This window comes from Orycteropus afer, unplaced genomic scaffold (genome assembly GCF_000298275.1).
Source record: "Orycteropus afer afer isolate SDZICR_OR568_19922 unplaced genomic scaffold, OryAfe1.0 scaffold00105, whole genome shotgun sequence".
NCBI classification, from domain to species: Eukaryota; Metazoa; Chordata; class Mammalia; order Tubulidentata; family Orycteropodidae; genus Orycteropus; species Orycteropus afer.
This window is the reverse complement of record NW_006921692.1, coordinates 3433091-3439169: the sequence shown is the minus strand read 5'-3', so window position 1 is coordinate 3439169 and position 6079 is coordinate 3433091.

The following is a 6079-nucleotide window of genomic DNA, read 5'->3' as shown; positions in this document are numbered from 1 at the left end:
TTTAAGCATTGTGCTACCAGAGCTCCTTCTATATGTACTTACAAGCTTTGGTGGTGCAGTGTTTAAGGCATTTTACTGATAACCAGATGGTTGGCTGTTCAAATCCACCAGCTGCTGCACAGAAGGAAGATGGGGCAATCTACTTTGGTAAAGATTTACCAACTTGGAAACCCAATGTGGGTAGCTATTATGAGTTGAAATAAACTCAATCTCAGTGTGTTTGGTTTTGGTTTTATATGTTGTTGTTGTTAGGTGCCATGGAGTTGGTTTCCACTCATACTTCTCTATGTACAACAGAATGAAACATTGCCCAGTCCTGCGTCAGCCTCACAATCCTTGCTATACCTGAAGCCATCCTTGCAGCCACTGTTCAATCAGTCTCATTAAGGGCCTTCCCTTTTTCCCTTGACTCTCTGCTTTACCAAGCATGATATCCTTCTCCAGGGAATGGTCCCTTCTGATAGTATGACCAAAGTAAGTGAGATGAAGTCTGACCATTCTCCCTTCCAAGGAGCATTCTGGCTGTACTACTTCTAGGACAGATAGATATATTAGCTCTTATGGCACTCCATGGTACTTTCAGTGTTCTTCACCAACGCAACTCAAAAGCATCAATTCTTCTTCAGTCTTCCTTATTCATTGTCCAGCTGTCACATGCATGAGGCCATTGAAAATACCACGGCTTGGGTTAGGCTCACCTTAGTCTTCAAGAGACATCTCTGCTCTTCGTCACTTTAAAGAATTCTTTTGCAGGAGATATGCCCAGTGCAATACATTGTCTGATTTCTTAACTGCCGTTTCCATTGGTGTTGATTGTAAAACCAAATATAAAATCTTTGACAACTTCAATCTTTTCTCCATTTATCATGATGCTGCTTATTGTTCATATTAAGTGTATTCTTTTTCCTTCCACTAGAGCTGTTTTCCCCCAGAATATTTGCATATATATTCTCATATTTTATTTTCTCAGCAATTATACATTGTTCAAAGAACAATTATTATTTTATAATTTCATTTTAGAAAATAAGAAAACAAGAGTATGGCAAGTTAAGCAAATTGCTTAAACTCATAGAATCAAGATTCCAATTTATTGGTCCAACTACTAGACTATACTGTGTCTGTGAATAACCAAGAACTTATATTTTCAACAATTTTTGGAATCCTCAATGACATTTTTATCCTCTTGAACACAATACAAATAGCAAGTAGACTAGGAGAATCAGACCTTGTTATCATGTTTTATTTTCAAATTAAAGTCAATAAGTGCTCAGTCATTAAGTGTATTTCAATTTTATTGCTATTATTTATTTGGACCAAAGTTAAGCATATATGTTTGTAATACATCGTGTTTTAAGTTTATCTTTGCCCATTAGTATGAGGCTGGAATAGAGGAAAGGAGAAATTTCTTCCAGAAAAGAAGAAATGAAGAATGACTGACCCCTTTGGATGTTAAATTGTATGAAGAAGAAACAAACAGAAGAAGAGGATAAGACTCTCATGTCCTGACTTCAACACTCTAGGCACAATTCCCAGAGGAAGGATATGTGTGTGCTATATTGAAAGGAAAGCCAAATGCAAGCAGATCTTGCCCAATTTTCATTTGGGATTCTAAGAAAAGATGAGTTTTTAGGGATTCCACCAACATAATCAACTTATGGGTAGCCAATGCAAAATAAGTAGTGATCAGCAAAAAAAAAAAAGAACCTGAGTTAGTACTCCGAAATTTCTTCCTTGCCAAAGTTGCACAGAAGGGATTTAGAATCTCCCTTATGCCCTGAGCAGAATCACAGGGTAGCTGAGAGTCCATTGGGGGAACATGCTGGAAAGGGAATTGCAAATGGGAGTCCAGTCCCACTGCAGGCATTCTCCAGAGCCAGTAGCTGTTGAGATGGGACCCATTAGAAAGGAGATGGTTTAGCTCCCAGAAGCGTGAAAATCAGGCCATGAATACAGACCACAAGGTACACCTGTTGTAACTTACAGCAGCAAGAGACCAGGACACTGTCAACACAACATTTCAGTAGAGGCTAGTCAGTACTCACCAAGGTCAACAAAAATGACCCTATACCCAAGATCAGCACAAGATCAAGACCAACCCCTCTCATGCCCCAGTGCTCTGAAGTCATCAAGGTTTCTTCTGCAGCCATGTGCTGCTTTGGAGAAAAAGAAGAGAAAGGAAGAGGTCTGTGAACTATCCAAAAGACCAATTAAACTGGAAGAGACTGAAATACTATAAATCCTCCAAATCCAAAGTTAGAGATTAGGTATTTTTTCTCCACCACCCACCACGCTGGGCAAGATGACAGAGGTACTAGTGAGAAAGATCATACTAGCTATGGAAAAAAAGATGTAATATTTTATCTGGTCATTTGAATAGAGGGTGTACAGATTTTTAAACTCACTGCAAAACTGATGCACATTTGAGATTTAAAAAGATGAGAGGTATATGAATAATCCTCTCCTTTTTTCAACATTTTCTTCCTTGTTCACTCTACTAATTTTCCATTCTTCTTCCCTTGACTCCTCTTGGTTTCATGTATCTTTAAAATAAGATAATATAGAATATGAAAAAATAGCTCACCCCTTGAAAAAATGTCTACATTTATTCTGGTTTGTCATTAACTCACTTGGGTACCTAACTAAAGAAATTATATCTTTGTGCACCTTACTAAGTTCTATAAAATGAGATAACATACAAATTCACTTCAAATACAGTCGAGAGAAAGAGTTTTGAAAGAAAAATGCTTGCAAAGCACTTTATAAATGTTAAACAATATAAATAATTCTATATTTTTCCAGCTGTTCCCAAAAGAGAATCAGGGTCTTGTCGTACTCTCCAGAGGTCAAGACCAAGTTAGGAGAAGAACTCCCTCCTGCTCTGTTACATTTCCTAATACCTATTGACCGAACCAGATATTGGCAGGTATAAAATCTGAGACAGCTGGTTTTCCAACCCCTTAGGGCCAAATGCTCCAAAAAAATCACATTTTTTTGCAGCACACATCTTGGTTCAGAATCTCTAAGCTAATTATCAGGGTTGTGATTCTCAACCTAATCATTTCTACTATGCCTCTAGAGTAAGATGGAATCTAAAAATTAACACTTAGTATGCGGAATTGTACACAGACAATATGCAGATGTCCCATACAGGTTTAAATCATTAAGGCAGTTTTCATATCTGTTTATGTTGCTCTTAAGTTTAAAAAATCATCAAAAAATATTTACTGAGCTCCTAAACACTCCAGAGAGACAACAAGCAGTAACCTGTTACCTGTCCTTGTTGCACTCAGAATCTACAAAAATTGTAATGTAAACAAAGAAGGAACTATTCACCTGAATTTTCTCTGAAAAGAAATGAAAATTACAAACATACAGACTTCAGTTAGTGGGTTTGGGTTAAGGAGAATTAATTGGTAACGAGAGTTATGGGCTATGCTGTTTTTTTTTCTATTCTGTCCATATATGAAATCAACCCTATTCAAATACATAAGAAAGATGAAAGATATTGTGGTTTGGCAGAGAAGAGTATAGAACTGTGCTGATCACAAAAGACAGTGATTACTAAAGCTTAGAGAGAAGGGATGGAAAAAAGTTTTTCCTGACAGTTGTTGAAATTTTTCTTAGTGCTGAAAATAAGATCTAAAACACATTTACAATCTATTATATGTCCATATAGGAGCTCTGGTGGCATAGTGCCTAAGGCATGTGATTGCTGACCAGAAGGCTGGCAGTTCAAACCCACCAGCCACTCCATGGAAGGAAGACTAGGCAATACTTCTGTAGTGATACTGCCTCGGAAACCCAAGGAGAGGTCGCTCTGAGATGGATTCAACTCAATGACAGTGCAAATTAAAATACGTCCATATTATCATATATACCACAGACAGGGCAGCTCAGTGGTTAAAGATGGAATCATATTATTGTTTTTGTTGTTAGCTACCATCGAGTAGGCCTCAGACTCAGGGAGCCCCCATGAACAATAAGATCAAAGTGTTATGATCTATAGGGTGCCTTTGGCTGATTTTTCAGAAATAGATCATAGGTCTTTCTTTTTAGGAATTAGTTTACCTGGATTCAAAACCTAGCTTCCCCACTTACTAGTGCTGTAACATATGCCAACGAACATAACCTCAATTTCTTCCTAGGTAAAATGGGGATAATGTAGCATAGTGGCTAAGACACTTGCCTGCTAACCAGACGGCTGGCGGTTCAAACCCACCAGCCACTCCTCGGAAGGAAGGTTGGGCAATCCCACTTCCGTAGTGATACTGCCTCGGAAATCCAAGGAGGGCTCGCTATGAGTCGGGTTTGACTCGACGGCACATAACAACAACAACAGTAGTACCTACCTCACAAGGTTGTATGTAGTAAGAATTAAAGAGATAACACATATGAAGTGTTTAATATAATATAATGTATTATATTATATTATTATAATATAGGAGCTCTGGTAGCATAGTGTCTAAGGCACTTGACTGCTCACCAGAAGGCTGGAGTTTCAAACCCATCAGCCACTCCTTGGAAGGAAGATGGGGCAGTCTACTTCTGTAGTGATACTGCCTCAGAAACCCACAGAGGGGTTGCTGTGAGTCGGGTCCAACTTGACGGCACATAACAACAATAACAATATTATAATATAATTATATATTATAATTATAATATAACCATAAGCACTGAGTAAAGTTACTTGTTGATATTATTCCTGTTATTGTTATTTAGGAATAGATCTCAGATTGGTTGTGGAAAAAATGTGAATTCCAATTTCATTTCCATGTTATTGTTGTGTAGTACTTTGCATTAGAGAGCCTAAAGTATGTTCATAAAAAGGAGAAAAAGATTGCTTATTAACTGTTCTAAGTATGTGATTCATTTATAAAATGCGTATACTGATATTTTTTATATCAATATTTTTTCAAGATTCCAATAATGTCCTGCACGTCATTGCTTCACATATTTCCTGGTACATAATAAGTACTCAAAAACTGTGAGTTGTTCTTATAATCATTACTATTTCTACTATCAACATTACCAACCTGTCAAAGAAAAATTGGAGCTAAGATAAAAAATGTACTATTGAGGGAGGAAATGAAAGGAGCATATATTTCTCCCTGACTACATTTGTACCACCCAGGACTTTGGGTGGTACGAAGGGTTTGTCCTTGAGTACTAACCTAAAGGCTGGCAGTATGGACCTACCCAGCAACACCACAGATGAAAGACCTGATGAATCTCCCGTAAAGATTACAGCCAAGAAAACCCCATGGAGCAGTTCTACCTGTAACATATGAGGTCACCATGAGTCAGAATCAACTCAACAGCAACAAGGTTTTTGTTGTTATTTTTTTGTTGCTGCTTTGGTACATTCATGCAAACCAGGAGATACAGAATTCTGTATTGACATATAGATGAAGCTAAACAAGCTTCCTAGGAGGAATTATAGTTTTATTTTACTCTGTGTTTCAAGTGTTGTGTTAAGTGCTTTATGAACATTAGCTGTTATAAGCCCCACAATCATTCCTGTATTATCAATGTACAATTTAGCCAGCGAGATGGGGAAATATTCCTCATAGTTCCGCAACCAGTAAGGGACAGAGTCAGGACATCAACTTGGGTCTACCTGATACCAGTTCAGGTTCTTATCTTATACTCAGTGCTGGGAACTTTGAAGGAGGGGATAGAGAGAAACATGACGAAACAGAAGAGTAATAGTGTCCATGAGACAGTGTTTTTGACTTAAAAGCCTGAACTGCCCAAGCATTCTCCCATGACAGAGAGAGCCAGTCCTCTAGAAGAATGTGTCATTTTATTCATTTAAAACAATGTACCATCTTGGAAGGTTTCTTCTGGGAAGTTCAAAGTTGAAAATTATTCTATTATTGCTTGGAGTCTACTACAATATTTCACAAATGTACCCTAAAAAGTTTCCAGATGAAAAAGAAGCTTAGGCTCACTTTGAAAAATTACACCTAGTCATAAAAATAGGTAAGTTAGTAAGTAAATTAAGTTAGTAAAGAAATGCATACATACAAATATATACCCATGCATATATATATTATATATATATATATATATATATATA